The sequence below is a fragment of the Cibotium barometz genome, chromosome 38, assembly GCF_041138505.1.
Source record: "Cibotium barometz isolate CiBa-2024 chromosome 38, ASM4113850v1, whole genome shotgun sequence".
In the NCBI taxonomy this organism is placed as follows: Eukaryota; Viridiplantae; Streptophyta; class Polypodiopsida; order Cyatheales; family Cibotiaceae; genus Cibotium; species Cibotium barometz.
Genome location: NC_141083.1, coordinates 45504110 through 45522011, shown reverse-complemented (window position 1 = coordinate 45522011; position 17902 = coordinate 45504110). Strand labels below are relative to the sequence as shown.

At 41.5% G+C, this 17902-nt stretch overlaps 1 pseudogene; it reads right to left on the bottom strand.

The window, feature by feature from the left end:
* Window positions 1-3082: 3082 nt before the first annotated feature.
* LOC147616782 (aldehyde dehydrogenase family 3 member H1 pseudogene) lies at window positions 3083-4573 on the bottom strand (annotated as a pseudogene).
* Between the last annotated feature and the right edge of the window lie 13329 nt (window positions 4574-17902).

Sequence of the window (17902 nt, the reverse complement as noted above, 5' to 3'; positions counted from 1 at the left end):
TGGGAATTTTCACTTAGGAGGATTGAAAATGGACCTTCCCATACTCAAATTAAGCCAATTTTTTTAAAATAAATTCATGGCAATAAGAGTATTGATCCCTTGAGTTTTTAGATTGAAAGATTCAATATTCAATTTTTTAGAATTAAATTACAATTGATTTAATGGACCTCTGACAGCCATAATAAATTTTTCAAAGTAAATCTACAAAAATCCAACCGTTAGATTTGTAATTTTAACTTATACCCACATTATACTAATCTTTCCCAATCTAATCATCACTAGATCCATACAATTTGAGCATTTTAAATGGTAGATGTGGTGGGAGGATAAAATAGTATGTTTTTTAATAATTCTAATACCTTTTAAAAAATATAGAAAATAGTAGAACACATCAAAAATTACTCGATAAATCAAGTTAAGCTCTATGTTATTTGTATTTGTGATATGCAAAGTGGGAACATCATATGAGTAATAATGTAAAAGTTATAGGCAATTTACTCACATTCAGTGTACCTGTCTAAACCTACTGTCTAAACCTACGACAGGGCCTGTATACAAACTTAGTTTCCAAAGAAAAGGGGATTTGTAATTATTGGATATTCGATCAGATTATAGTTTTAGGTGCCCAACTTTGCATATGATGTTTCATTAGAAGACCTTGAAGTGAAACTCCTTGGCTAACTATGAGAGATTGGCTATTCTTCGTGAAAAAATGCATGTTTTTCAGCTAAAGCCAAGGGCGCCCACTACATGAAACTAGATAACCTCATCTTGCAACCACCCACCTGCTGCTGATGATCCACCCGCTGCCACTACAGAGGGTGGACGTGAGCACTACTCATCGGACATTCCGACCGATGTGAGCTCATCTGATCATGGAGGGAGCAGCGAGTCATCATCTGGGTCTGAGTAGTACTCAGACTTATAGTATCACATTCCATATTGAGGATGTGGTTGTATATATATTTTTGTAACTAAAGCCATGGGCTACTTTGACATATGGACTCCCTTGTATATATGTGTACACATAAAATTTTGATAGTAATATTGAATCGTGAATTGATAGTATTGCATTCATGTCTGTCTTGAATCGTGTATTGACAATGTATGCATTCATGTCGTTCTTATCTTAAATCTTCCTCGTGGATGGTGCAATGCACCCAAAAAGAAATCCAGAGAGTGTTATTGGGTGCTGGAATGCTGGAACAGCATTCAGGTATACCAAATAGCACTCTCTAGATTTTTTTTTGCACTCTGTTCGCGTGTATAGACGCGTCAACTCTGCAAAAAGTCGCGTGTATATACGCGGATACTCTATGAAATGCACGCGTCTAAGCGCAGCTAAACTGACAAAATGCGTGTATACACCCTCGTATCAGCGCGTCTAAGCGCAGCTAAACTGACAAAATGCATGTATATACCCTCGTATCAGCGCGTCTAACTACTTCTATACACGCGCTTTTACACGCATATCTCTGGCCGCGGTGATACACGCGCTGATACACGAGCCCGTTACTTTTTTTCCACAAGTCATTTTTAGTGGCTAGGAGCGCGGGTATGAGCCCGATCCCTTGTAGTGTATGTCAGAAAGCTCTAATTTTTGAGTTAGCATACTTGAGTCAGCTTTTGTCAGCTATGTGTCTGGACTAGACAACTAATGTCAACGGACATTGGGGTGGTTAGATCTGACTTAGGGTGTGAGCTGAAACAAATAAGTTGGATTCGAGTCACAGCAAGAAGTCATTCATCAGGAAGTCAGGAGAGGGAAAGCTGATAGGATCAATGAAGTTCTGAGGTGAGTATTTGAAGTTTGATGATACTTGAGGACATTAATTTGGGAACTTGGCGGACACATATTTGACTGGATTCAACAGTAGCTATCGGATTCAGTCTCTCCAGCCAACGTTTGATCTGCTGAGTGTCAACAGAGAGCCTCTTTGCTAGGTGTCAAAAGAGGCCAGTTGAAGGTTGGAGAGAGAAGATCAAGGCTATGTGGGAGGACATATGGTGGACTCAGTCGGTTCACTTTGAGGGGTTTGGAGAGTATTCAAGTGTTCGACTATGTCAGGCTGGAGGACACAAGACATCAGCAGCTAAGTGGAATGGTACCTTGATTTGGTGTTTGTGCTGGTGTTGTGGTGATGGGTGTTAGTACCCTCCTCATGTTCGGACGAGCTATAGAGGCAGGCTTCCCCGACACATCAACGTATATAGGTTCATGTCAATAGGGTCACATTTGCATGCTTAACACCGTTTTGTGTGAACTAGGCTCATAAATTTTATTTTTATAAAATATGCCTACCTACGGCACATACTTTTATGACTTAGGCCTATAATAGGGTTGTGTGAAATTATTGGGTAATAATTATATTTTAATGTCCCAATAATTACAAAGAACAAGAATTTTCCTTAGAAATTGTAGTTGCTAAAAATTGTATAACATGAAAATACTTAAAGAACATAAGTCGCTATGTCCTTACAAGTATTTAAGATATTAATAAAATTGATTGGTACAATGTAGGTATAATGTAGATGTACCAACCTCTAGACCCACATCTTGTTGACTCAAGACTATGGTCTCATGCCTTCAGGCTCATGGCTCATGTCTCCAAGCTTATGGCTCACGGCTTACGTCTCCAGACTCATGGCTCATGGCTCACGGCTTATGTCTCTAAACTCTAAGCTCATGACTCACGTCTCTAGACTCATGACTCACGTCTCAAGGATAACTACGTACCCTTGTAAGCTCCACCGTAACCAATAGACACCTCCTTGAAAAAGAAAACTACTTAATTCTCTTTATCAATAAGGGAAAACTACTTAATTCTCTTTATCACCAAGATTCAAAAGGGCTATCACAAACATGTGTATTGGCTCTACCTTAGGATGGATGTGTCCCGTATTTGTGAAACTAGATTTTCCATATCCTAGATTGAAAATGATTTTTTATATCCTGGTTAGAAAGGTGCAAAAAGAGATGTATTTCTGAGATTGAAAAAATAGATCCCACGAGAGCTTAATACAAAGGATGTAATGTTAAACAAACTAACGTCCTCCCACTACAATCTACCTTGGAGCTGAATTATGCTTTTTTGAGACCAAGCGCGACCAAAAAGAACTTGAGATATTGGTGGCGAAGCAAAGCAGTGAGGATAGTCTGGTCCTTGTTGGAATAGGGAGGGTATCTGGTCGGGGAGTCGCCTGCGGCGAACACAACGGGCTTCTTGTGGCTGAATGTGTCGAAGCCGTATTCGCCGTGGTAGGAGCCCATGCCACTCTCCCCGACACCGCCAAAGGGTATGGTCTCCAAGGAGAAGTGTGTGGCCACGTCGTTGACGAGCACGGCGCCGGACGATGTGCGGAGCGACACTTCCTGCACTATGGCCTTGTCTTTGGTGAATAGGTAGATGGCCAGAGGCTTGGGCTTGGAATTGACGAAGGTGATGGCGTCGCCCATGCTTCCGATATCGACTACAGGCAGAACGGGACCGAAGATCTCTTCATTCATGACCTGGGATTCGAGCGGAGGATTGAGCAGAATGGTAGGCTGTATCCAGAGCTTCTCTTCCTCGCCGCCGCCCCCGTGCTGCAGGACTGTCGTGCCTTCGAGAGCATTGTCGATCATTCCTCTCAGTCGTCGATACTGCGTCATGTTGACGATGTGGGGCATTATGGCATCTTCTTTAGTATCGCGGCCCGCGTCATTCACCGTCGAATCTTCTGCCGTCTCCTCGACCTTGCTATCATCAAACCCGAACTGCGTCAGTGCTCTCTTCAGCGCTTCAATTAGGGGCTCGGCGACTCCGCTTTGGACTAGCACGTAGTCGGGAGCCACGCAAGTCTGGCCGGCGTTTACGGCCCACTTGGCTGCGGCTATCCGTCGGGCAACCAGGTCTAGGTCCACGGTGTTGTCCACGAGGGTTGGGCACTTGCCTCCCAGCTCCAAGGTGACGGATGTGAGGTGCCTCGCTGCGGCCGACATGACCAACTGCCCGACTCGTGGGCAGCCCGTGTAGAATATCTTGTCCCACTTCTCCTCAAGCAAGGCCGTGCTCTCCGTCGCTCCGCCCTCCACCACCTTCACAGCCCTGGAGTCCAAATAAGCCGGGATGAGCCGGGTCAGAAGCGCTGAAGATGCCGGCGCCATCTCCGACGGCTTCAACACGACCGCATTGCCGGCCGCAAGCGCTGCAACAAGAGGATCCAGGGCCAGCAGGAACGGGAAGTTCCAGGCCGAGAAGATAAGCGCCGCTCCTAGGGGCTCCGGCACCACCTCTGCTTTCGACCCAGGCATTGACAGGTACCACGGAAGCTCGGCCTTGGTGGGTTTTATCAGCCTCTTCAGATTTTTCACCATGTAATCGCACGAGTTTCGCACCATGTCTAGCTCCGTGTAGTTGGCCTCAAAGGGCGTCTTGCCCAGGTCCTCCCGCAGGGCCTTGGCGATCGCCGCCTCGTGCTCGTTGAGGAGCGTGCTCACCGCCTTCAGCTGCCTGAGCCTCCATTCATATGAGCGCGTGATCCCGTTCTCGAACGCGGCGCGGACCTCCTGGTTGATCCTTGCCGCTGCCATCTCTTGAAAACCAAAGACGATCGTATCGCGTACGTCTGTCTCCTTATATGGACTTCGCGTCCGTGCTTTAATTCGTTGGAGAAAGCCAGGCGCTCATATTTAGCGGTTTGTTTTTATCAATTTACACCCTCCCCCAAAAAAGAAAAAAGGAAAAAAAGCAGGGCAGCGTGCCCTTCTTTACATACAGCTGTGCCCAATGAGCGTCAAGATGTGATTGGTGGCGAGAATTGCCATGGGCACAACGTGTGGATAACCAAGGCACAAGGAGAGGAGAGAAAAGAGATCCCGGATTTCTAAAAAATGTGAGAAAAATCCTTTCGAATGACCCTTTTTATTCCGGCTTCTATTCTTATGTTTCGTTTCTTGATATCTTTTACATACCGCAGCAACGCATAGGTTGAATACTAGTGAAGGGTTGTTGGAGAAAATTTGGTGCCCACCACAAGACAAACTACCACCACAACTTAGCCCTTGGTTCAAAGTTCATTACAAAAAAAGTACTGTGCTTTTTTTGTAGCTAACGTGCTTTTTTTTGTAGCTAACGTGCTTTTTATATGACTATTATGGAAAGAGAGAAGCCACAAGACAAACACTATTCTTGTTTATTCTTCTTTCCCTTGTTTAGTGAGTGTTACTAAAGGCTTGGAATTGGTGGAATAATGTGTCATGGGTGGTTGGAAGATCAGGGTGTCAGGTCTTCTAATAAAATGTCATATGCAAAATTGGGCACCTAATGATATAACCTGATCGAATATTGGATAATTGCAAGTCCTAATATAAAGAGTCTTTGTACCTCATGTCTCGAATTTGGACTTCTGGACAGTATGCACTTGAAATGCTAATAGCCTTTGTATCTTAACTCATATAAACTTCCCACATTGAACGTCACAAACTCACATAACGTAGAGCTTATTAAGCATTTCTTGAGAAGTTTTCCTATTTTGTTTCAAAGCCTTGCAAGTGTTTTAAAATACATTAATTTTTGTACACATGAGATCTACCACTCAAAATGCTCAATTTTATAGATCGAGTGATTGGAAGATAGGGAAAAGTTAGTAGGATGTGGAGATGTGGTGAAATTGCAAATCAACGCTTAGATTTTCACATATCTCTTTCATAAAATTATTTCAAACTGTTAGAAGACCCATAAAAGTCTTTTATACTTTAATTTTATGAAAATTATAATATTGACATAAACTACATCTAACGTATGAGGATTGATATACTTGTAATTGTGGATCTATAAAAGAAAAATTGGGTCCATTTAAGTGAGGGAAAGTCCTTTTCACAAAATCATCCTTTTGTGTCCGCCACTATTCTCTTTCAAGTCTAAAACCAAGCCTACCTAGCTTTGGTAATCTACCAAACTTAAAAGTCGTCGTGTATAAACCTAGTTAGCTTTTGTAATCTAGGTTTGGTGGGTAGACCTCCTACATGTCCGTGTGACCTCTTGTGTCCACATCAGCTTGGGAAGAGTCCACATCCACTTCATGCCAGCTCAATTATCCATGTCACCACGAAAGCACCATGCCACCTCAATTATCCATGTAAGCCAAGTCAACCTAGTTGACTCACCACCTCATCATCCTAGTCATCATTAATGCCATATCATTTTGCCACCTTTGCATGCCATCTCATAGACGATGGCATGGCATGCCACCTCTCACACGTGATGCTTTATCATGCATGCTCCATATTATTCCCCCACATTGTATGATGTGTCCATCTCCATGTCAACCCATGCATGCACATGTGGACGACATTATCATACACCTATGATATTATCTACCTTCACTACTACATGATAGCCTAATACCGGCGCTTATACCGATGTCATAAAATGGGGTCTAAAAAAGTCTCGTACATCGGTATAAACCTCGATATCTGCATCGAAACCACGATGTCGATATTTGCGTCGGGTGCTCATGCCGGTGCATATACCGGCGCCCATACCGGCATGCATACCCGCGGATATACCGGCAAATATACTAGCACGAATACCAGCAGATATACCGGCGGGTATACCGGTAGATATATCGACAGGTATACCAGCACTTATACCGGCGGATATATCGACGATCACAGTAGTAACTTTTTTTGGACAGAATGGTGTTGCCAGGCTGCCTGCAGTCAACAGGACTCAACAGCAATAAACAGACAGCACCATTCTGTCCAAAATAGAGCACAAAAGACAACCGTGCTCGTTTTTTTTCAGATAAACAAGAAATTAAACATTACTCATGAATATTTTGATCATATACCAATAGTTTAAAGGACTTACATTATGGTAATGTCTCCGAATTGATGGTCTCTCCCTCTGCTTCAAGCATCTCAAATAAGGCCACAAGGCCATATTTGTGAGCATACTTCTCTTCTCGCAGCGATTCATGGCCAACTTCTACATAAACGAATAACAATTACAACTTTTAGAAATCAATATTTAGCCCACATACATACATTTAGATAAACAAAATTGCTACAAATACTTACGAATTCATGGCGCATGGTTTCGTAACCACCACTCCCAAGATGAGAAGCCCCTACTATTTGGAGTCTCGTCCTTGCCGCCTCTCTTTGTTGTTGAAACCTCTCTGGTGTCTCTCTGAGCTCCTCAGCTATGGCTTCCCACTCCCTATTATCTAGCCAAATAGGTTTCTCTTTCCCCTCTCTAAATGCATCCCTCGCCTCTGACCTACGATGCCCCATCAAAATGCGAGCTGTATATTGTATCCACTCATTAGAGATGACATTCATAGGGTCAGATGGCTGAAACTCTTGCTTTATCTTTGTATTTATGTAATTTTTATTCTCCTTATCTTGCTGATTCCATAAAGTCATAACAGAGTTGTGAAACTGTATAGTGCACAATTGTCGAATTCGTGTCTTCATTGCCTTCCCTGCGCTATTCATTATAGGTGCCCCATCCCTAATTGTGTATATCTTGTTGTTGTCATGGTCATGTGCACCCCAAGGAGTGGAAGGTGAACGTATGGATGTGCTATCAACAACAGATGAGAGCGAAGGACAACGCTCACGTGGTGGTGGTGTCACAGTATCTGTGGCACTACCACCACAACAACCTCCCCCTAAAGACCTACTACATGAGCGACGTCTATGTGAAGAGGTGGTAGATCGAGCTATAAGAGGAGTGGAAGGCTATGTGGTATGAGGTGTGGGAACTGCTGTCGTACCTACAGGTGTGGGAACTACCGTCGTGAAGCCAGATGGTGAGGCAGATGTCCCTGCTCCAGAACCCCAATAAGTCTGAGCCATGGCTCTCTGCTCTGGAGTCATGGACGAGAAAAAACCATATAACTGCTCGGGACTCATGCCCTGAGGTGTAGGGTTAAATGAGAAATCAGGACTATAGTTGAGCGGCGATGAGTCATCACCCATGGCCTGTTGGACAAAAAACCATATGACAAACTTGTGCGAAATGAAAATTACATGGTAAACAATGAAAGAACCATATGACAAACATTAACAATGATAAACAACAATGGTAAACCATATCACTTTGCACCTGCACTAGTGATTATGACGGTAAACATTAACAATGATAAACAATGAAAGGACCATATGACAAACATTAACTTTCCTAAACAACAATGGTAAACCATATCACTTTGCACCTTCAATGTCATAAAATCATTACAAATATGTTATAACTATTTGCATAATCATTAAGATACATCATTTTAAAAATCATTATCTATTCTATCATCCTCATTAAGATCAGTAGCCCCAAAGAGGTCTATTTCTATGTACATTTCAGCATCCTCATCATTAAAAGTCCCTTGATGTTCAAAGGATGTTATCATCTATGTCTTCTTCCTCAATAGGTTTTCCAGCTTCATTGGTTTGCACCTCTTCATTTGGATCTTGCTCTAGTTTCTCCTCTTCATTTGCTTGCTCCTCTTCATCGTTGATATCGGTTTGTTCTTGTTGCTCCCCACCACCCTGTGAATCCACATCACCCTATTGTATCTCTAATTCTTCACAAATTTGCTTACTACGGGGAGAGACTTGAACCACAAATAGCCAGCGTGGATCTTTTGGATCCGCTTTAAAGACAACCTGCTCACAATGCTCTGGGCGTACAAAAGTATCTTGCTGATCGGTCCATACCTTTGTAGAGTCCACTTGGATGAGGCCACTCTTGTCTCTACGTACAGTTGCATGTGGCCCATTTGTGATTACCTTGAACCACTTCACATCAAAGATAAACAACTCAAAACTTCTAAAGCCAACCTTTAATATGTCTTGAATGGTTCCAAACTAATCAAGCATTCCACTAATTGTGTTATCATCACTTGCACTTGCTCGACTTTCTTGAACAAATTGTGCTGTGACACCACAATCAAAGGTTGCTCTTCTTTGGTCTATTCGTTCTACTCGAAAATGACGTCCATGTGACCAAAACGCCCCATATTTGTGATACTACAAATAGCACATAAAGATTGTTGATGGACAAACAATAACTGAGACATGTAGAGAAAAGAAAGAGAGACATGTAGAATTTAAACACTTACATGCCAATCGCATCCTTTTATAAGCTCCTCCTCCTCCTCTGTTATAGTTAAACCAGCACGTTTGGCTTCTAAAATTGTAGCTTCTAGCCATCTACTACCTGTGGGAAAGTTCGGAAGAGCTTGCAAACCTTCTAGATATGGGAGATTTCTTGTAGTGCGATTCCTTCTGAAACTTAAACGATCTTGTACTCACTGTCTCTTGAGAGCTTCATATGTCTCAATCCACTTCTCCATTACATGCGGGTTCAAGATGCAAGATTTGTTGATTTTCTCCCGCAAATTGTTATCCATCTTTCTCTTAATGCCTTGGCCTTGAGGTTCCTCACCAATGACTCGCCTGTTAGACTCTTGAGACCATAGTCGAGGTATCTCTGGATCTGATGAACTTAAATATTCAGTGATGTAAACAAGGGACTCTTGTATCAGCCACCCTTCTGACATACTTCCCTCCGGGCGAGCCATTTGGCAAACAAATCCCGTTAATGTCTTCATAAACCTCTCCAAAAAGAACATCCATCTTGAATGGACTATTCTAGTAACTGCAACCTCATCTACAACATGAACTAGCAGATGCATCTGGATTGTTAATAAACTTGTAGTAGGGAAAAACTTCTCTACCATGCAGAGTGCCTCTATGGAGTTTAAACGCGCTGTCTCCAAAGTGTCTCTCTTTATCTCTTTTGAAGAAATCCAATGCACCAATGTGCTAATCTTATAGATAGTAGCTCTAATGTCTTCAGTGAGGCAATCCTTTATTGCTATGGGGAGCACAAATTGTAAAAACTTGTGCCAATCATGACTCTTAAGGCCACTAAGATCATCATCCTTTGTAAATGCACTTTTCAAGCAATGCATACAACCTGTAGGAGTCCGAAACTCTGAAATTGTCCTCTTTACTTGTTGTTCCTCCATCTTACTAAAAACCCATGGGGCTCTTCTTTGGCCTTTAGTCTCCTTTTTTTCTGTCATGGTCTTCCATAGAATGTCAGCTACATTCTTGAAAATATGCATCGGGTCAAGCAAATGGTTTATAAGAAGATCACCCCAATAGGAGAGTTGATGAAAGATAGAGAGCCTCTTCATCCCAGGCCAAGTTGCCACATTCCTCCCATTTGAGCTTCCAATCGCTTGCCTTTAGTGCACTTGGAGGAGGTCTTCCTAGATTACCATCCCGCAATTCACGATTTTTTGGAAGATACCTAACATGTCCTTGGTAGACATTCTTTTGTAATGCTTTTGAGTATCTTGAATCAAGTTAAGGACCACATAGAGGACACGCATTATAACCCGATATAGACAAACCTGAGCATTCTCCATAGCTAGGCCAATCATGCATTGTCCACATGAGAATACCTTGCACAGTTGCAAGTCTTTGGCCACTCTGCTGCTTTGACATGTCCTTCACTTCAATTCCGTTCCACAAGGTGCGTAACTCATCAATAAGTGGTGCCAAATATACATCCATGTTTTTCACCTTGTACTTTCCTGGAACTATTAATGAGAGCAACAAATGACCTTTCTTTATTGTTAACCATGGCGGAAGATTATAATTCACAAGGCAAACAGGCCATGTGCTCCATGAAGAGCTCCGTAAACTAAAAGGGTTTACACTATCCATTGCTAGGCCAAGACGGAGGTTACAAGGATCTTCCCTAAAAGCCGACCATTTCTCTTCAATGTGTCTCCATGCGGGTGAATCAACAGGCACACGCATCACTTCATCTATGGATCAAGTTGTGGCATGCCATGTCATCAAGCTTGCTATAGATTTACACTTGAATATGCTTTTTATTCTTGGGATGATCGGAAAGTGCCTAAGAACCTTTATTGGGACAGCTTCCCCCTGAACATCTTCTCTATATCTGTTAGAGCCACAATGGGGACATTCTTGCAAATGCTCATATTCATGGTGGAAGAGAATACAATCATTGCGACAAGCATGAATATTATTGTAATCCATGCCTACGCGGCTATATCCTAAAAATCGCGTGTATAAACACGACTGATTTATTATAAACGCAAAAATACATGCGTTGTTACACGCAATGACCTATCCATACCTAAAATAACCCGCCTTCTCCAAATAAACATTTTCAAACTAAGATTTGCCCTCCTTCATCACCGCCTTTTCCAATAGAGCACTAAACCTAAGTGCAAGGAGCAGACAAGGAGCACACACGAGTGAAGGAAACCAGCCAAAAAGAAGACTCACTTTTTCAGAGGTGAGTCAGTTTGTCTTTTGTCCTGTCTCTTTCCTTCCATTTGTTTATGCTATTGTCTCTTTCCTTTATGCGTTTGTCTCCGTCCTTCTCCTTCTCTGGTAGTACTTTTGTGAACGATTGTGACAGTGGGCTTCTTTTATAAGGACGATTTGTCGGAGGTCGGTCGCTTTCAAAAAAAATTTTACGCAGGCCGCGTGTAGGAACACGTGTATGTCTGCGTGTATCCTGTTTGCACAGACGTTCATGCGCATATACACGCATTTTTGGACTGGTGCATACACACGACTGTGTTTCACCAATGCTTGCGATCCAGGTTCTTCAGAGAGATGATCCCATCTATATATGGCTTGCCTTCACAAAATCATATGTGCTAGCTTGCATTTGTGCTTTGATGCAATCATGTATATACTTTTATTTTTATGGATCCAGGTTCTTCATCCGATCCATTTGTGTATGGCACTTGGATGATGGAGATGCTAAATCATTTTGGGTGCCATTCTGGTCCAGTTGAGCTTACAGAGTACATGTATGCCCATCCCCCTCCTGGATTGCCTGGTATCTATACCCCGCCCTCGAGTATCCATGTCACTCCACTGCCGTCTATGCCTGCGAGTCCGACTAGATGGCATGCAGCTTCTCCTCTTCCATGCCCACCGAGGAGACATACCCCGTCCCAGACACACTCACGCACACCCTCCCAGGCACCGTCACGTCAGGGCTCACAACCACCATCACGTACTCCCTCACAACCATAGTCACGTAGACAATCCCCCAGTTGTGACTCCACCCGCAGTACAGAGGAGAGCAAACGCCGCAGTAGGAAGAGTGGGAGTGGAGGATGCGGCGGGTGCTTTGGTGAGGGAAGTAGTAGGGCACGCGGTGAGAGAGGAGATAGAGGGAGAAGTGTTAGAGGAGACAGTGAAGATGAGGAGGAGGTGAGAGAGGTGGAGGGAGTGATCTGCTATGATGTGACGGTGGATAGGGGCAGGATAGTGATGGATGCAAGGGGGAAAGAGGTAATGGAGTACATGCGTGGGGTAGTATCAAACTTGTATAGAAATTGTTTTATTAGATTTAAAGATCAAAATAGCCGATTAGTTGGGGAGGTGATAGATGCTGTACATAGTCGGTACCCCAATCCCCCACATGCGACCTTCTCGAATGTATGGGGAAGGACGCGAATAAGGGAGATCTTAAGTAATAAAAAATCTCACCTTAAGAAACTCGCGTACAATGATGGGCTAAATGTAGCTGCGGGTGGCTATATTCCTGCCGAGAAACCTACCACTGCACATAAACGCGAGTGAAAGGAGGCAAAGAAACAAGCAGAGGGTGGCGTGAAGAGCAGGCAGCATGTGGAGGCACGACGGATCCAGATGGATACCATTGGATCTTCGCATTTCGGATCTGGCAGCGTCGAGTCATGGGAGGCAGAGTTCGTAAGTATCTTGCCACTTTATTTGATTGTTTACTTAATTCATTGATTCTATGATTGTTTTAATCTTACAAATTGTGTTGATTATGATACAGCGAGGACGGGTTACGGGGAGGAAGCCCACAGCCCACGATACTGGGTATGCTCGCCGGCATAGTAGACGTGACACGTGGGCCCTCTTCAAAGTTGAGGGACGTATTACAGACACGTAGTTTGAGATGGCCATGAGACCATACGGTCGACAGGTACTTGAAAACTCTAAACGAATGATTTTGGTTTAGTGAATTACATATATATATACTTATATACTATATATTACTTGAACAAGCACAAGCTGCTGCTGCACCTGCTGATGATCCACCCACCGCCACTGCAGAGGGTGGACGTGAGCACTACTCATCGGACATTCCGATCGATGTGAGCTCATCTGATCATGGAGGGAGCAGCGAGTCATCATCTGGGTCTGAGTAGTACTCAGACTTATAGTATCACATTCCATATTGAGGATGTGGTTGTATATATATTTTTGTAACTGAAGCCATGGGCTACTTCGACATATGGACTCCCTTGTATATATGTGTACACATAAAATTTTGATAGTAATATTGAATCGTGAATTGATAGTATTGCATTCATGGCTGTCTTGAATCGTGTATTGACAATGTATGCATTCATGTCGTTCTTGTCTTAAATCTTCCTCGTGGATGGTGCAATGCACATTAAAAAAAATCTAGAGAGTGTTATTGGGTGCTAGAATGCTGGAACAGCATTCAGGTACCAAATAGCACTCTCTGGATTTTTTTTTTGCTCTCTGTTCGCGTGTATAGACGCATCAACTCTACAAAAAGTCACGTGTATATACGCGGATACTCTGTGAAATGCGCGTGTATAAGCACAGCTAAACTGACAAAATGCGTGTATACACCCTCGTATCAGTGCGTCTAAGCGCAGCTAAACTGACAAAATACATGTATACGCCCTCGTATCAGCGCGTCTAACTGCTTCTATACACATGCTTTTACACGCATGTCTCTGGCCGCGGTGATACACGCGGTGATACATGGGCCCGTTACTTTTTTTCCACAAGTCATTTTTAGCGGCTAGGAGCACGGGTATGAGCCCGATCCCTTGTAGTGTATGTCAGAAAGCTCTAATTTTTGAGTTAGCATCTGCTTGAGTCAGCTTTTGTCAGCTATGTGTATGGACTAGTCAGCTAATGTCAACGGACATTGGGGTGGTTAGATTTGACTTAGGGTGTGAGCTGAAACAAATAAGTTGGATTCCAGTCATAGCAAGAAGTCATTCATCAGGAAGTCAGGAGAGGGAAAGCTGATAGGATCAATGAAGTTCTGAGGTGAGTATTTGAAGTTTGATGATACTTGAGGACATTAATTTGGGAGCTTGGCGCACACATATTTGATTGGAGTCAACAGTAGCTATCGGATTCAGTCTCTCGAGTAAACGTTTGATCTGCTGATGAGTGTCAACAGAGAGCCTCTTTGCTCAGCTAGGTGTCAAAAGAGGCCAGTTGAAGGTTGGAGAGAGAAGATCAAGGCTGTGTGGGAGGACATATGGTGGACTCAGTCGGTTGAGTTTGAGGGGTTTGGAGAGTATTCAGGTGTTTGACTGTGTCAGGCTGGAGGACACAGGACATCAGCTAAGTGGAATGGTACCTTGATTTGGTGTTTGTGCTGGTGTTGTGGTGATGGGTGTTAGTACCCTCCTCATGTTCGGACGAGCTATAGAGGCAGGCTTCCCCGACACATCAACGTATATAGGTTCATGTCAATAGGGTCACATTTGCATGCTTAACATCTTTTTGTGTGAACTAGGCTCACAAATTTTATTTTTATAAAATATGCCTACCTACGGCACATACTTTTATGACTTAGGCCTATAATAGGGTTGTGTGAAATTATTGGGTAATAATTATATTTTAATGCCCCAATAATTGCAAAGAACAAGAATTTTCCTTAGAAATTGTAGTTGCTAAAAATTGTATAACATGAAAATACTTAAAGAACATAAGTAGCTATGTCCTTACAAGTATTTAAGATATTAATAAAATTGTATAACATGAAAAATTGTATAACATGAAAATACTTAAAGAACATAAGTAGCTATGTCCTTACAAGTATTTAAGATATTAATAAAATTGATTGGTACAATGTAGGTATAATGTAGATGTACCGACCTCTAGACCCACATCTTGTTGACTCAAGACTATGGTCTCATGCCTCCAGACTCATGGCTCATGTCTCCAAGCACTACTAGTCCATGGGCTCGTAGCGAGACGATAGAAGCAACGTAAAAGCATCACTTACGCGATGTGTCGAGCCGTCGCTATAGGCGTCGCTATTGTACGTCGATTAAGCAACTACAATAGCGACTCCTGTAGCGATGCATTTGCGTCGCATAAGCGACAAAATTTTTAAAAAGTTATTTAACGTCGCTTAAGCGAGGATTGATCGCTTAAGCGACGATGCCGACGATGCATCGTCGCTTAAGCAATGACGCGCAACGGAAAAAATCAGACAGATACAAAATTTATATACCGGTCGATTCATTTACATTAAACATAATGTTGTCTATATTTTTCTCATGATCTATCTACTGTTGCTCTCTTTGTCGCTTGCTATCTTGCAATTGTGATTACACTCCGTGCTATCGTTGTTTTTGCAGAGATTGGTCAGACACCGATGCATAAACGAACATGAATTTTGGTAAACAACACTATCTAGCTCTCTTTTATTGTTAATTTTTGAAATTGAAACACTCTAACTTTAACTATTTTCAAGCCTTACTTTATCTTTATAATACATATACATATACATATACATACACATATACAATGTGCATGCACATACATAGTACATACACACATAGTAGTACATACATATGTTTAATGTCATGCATACATAATGCAAGCATGCATGCATTATATATGTAGGTATGTAAGACATTATGTATATATGTATGTATATCACATGTATATATGTATCTACATTGTATGAATCCATGCATGTGTGTATGTATATACATGAATCTATGTATGTATGTACATTGTATGTATGTACATTGTATGTATATACATGCATCTATGTATGTATGTACATTGTATGTATGCATGCATGCATGCATGTATGTATGTATGTAAGCATTCTTGAACAAACAAGAGCAAGGAAGGGAATAGGGCCATCCCGGGGATGGGACAAAGATCGACAGTTCAAAAAACTTTATTTAACTTCAACTATTTTTAAGCTTTACTTTATCTATATAATACATGTACATAAACATATACATATATAATACATATACATATACATATACATACACATATACAATGTACATGTACATACATAGTACATACACATATAATAGTACATACGTATGTTTTGCATACATAATGCATGCATGCATGCATTATATATGTATATATATATGCACGGATGTATGTCATATGTAGTACATATGTCATATTATATATATATCTATATAATACATATAAATATACATATACATACACATATACAATGTGCATGTACATACATAGTACATACACACATAGTAGTACATACATATATACATGCATACATGCATTGTATATGTATACATAATGTATGTACATACATAGTACATACACACATAGTAGTACATAAATATGTTATGCATACATAATGCATGCATGCATGCATTGTATATGTATACATATATGTATGTATGTAAGACATTATGTATGTATGTATCTCATCCGACATCTGCTCTCATCCGGTATCCCGTACTCTCTTATTTTTGTACAAAATCTGACTGGTTTTCCATATGGCTTGCGGAAGGTTCCTGTCCCGCATTCTTCTGTACTGTATGTGGAAGGTTTCCGTCCCGCACTCTTCCAGATCTCCTCTGTACCCGTCTCTCTGCCTTCCGGAACTCCATTCCGGTCTGCATTCCGGTTCATATAGATATTCCGGCTCCTTTCGGATCCGCTTTCCGGACTGTATTTTCCTTCAAAATGAAGACTAGAAGCAAACAGTGGAGTACTTCTATTACGCCCTAGACATGTTAGTAATTGACTCAAAATATATTATTTTACTAAGAGGCAAAATATACACAACCAAAAATAAAGTCTTTATGCTAAAATTTTGTATATACATGTCTATATCAAAAAGGGTCCTTACAGTATGTATGTCATATGTATGTATGTATATACATGCATGTATGTATGCATGCATACACATTGCGTGCATGCATGCATGTATGTATTTATGTATGTATGTATGTATGTATGTAAGCAATCCCAGCGAACGAAAACGGGGATGGACAAAAAACGGTAATTAAAAAACTTTTTTAATGATAGCTATTTTCAAGCTACTTGGTACATGGTACTTGGTGCACTGTACTTGGTACATGGTAATTGGTACATGGTACTTGGTACATAATAATTGGTACATGGTCCATATAGTAATTGGTACATGGTACATGATAATTGGTGCATGGTCCATAGTAATTGGTACATGATAATTGGTACATGGTCCATAGTAATTGGTACATGGTACATAATAATTGGTACATAGTCCATAGTAATTGGTACATGTACTTCATAATTGGTACATGGTCCATAGTAATTGGTACATGGTACTTGATACTTGGTACATGGTCTATAGTAATTGGTACATGGTACTTGATACTTGGTACATGGTACTAGGTACTTGGTACATGATACTTGGTACATGGTACTTGGTACTAGATTCGGTGCTTGGTACTTGATTTAGTATCAGGCTCCATAATGAAACTTCGAACTCGCAATTGATACATGATATATGGTATCAATTGGTCGGTCTAACTTTGGGGTACCTTAAGCAATAAACATGGGAACAAAGAAAGCTTTTTAGTGTTAGACTTGGTACTTAAGTTGGGTATCATATTGAAACCTCGGATCTTTAAGCTTGAAAGTTAGCTTGAGTTGATACGTATCGTACAATCAGGGACCCCTGCAAAAAAGATGAAAATCAAAAGCTTGAAAGTTAGCTTGAGTTGATACGTATCGTACAATCAGGGACCCCTGCAAAAAATATGAAAATCAAAAGCTTGTTATTAATATTAGAGCCTAACATAGAAAAACAGTCACTGGAACTGCGATAAA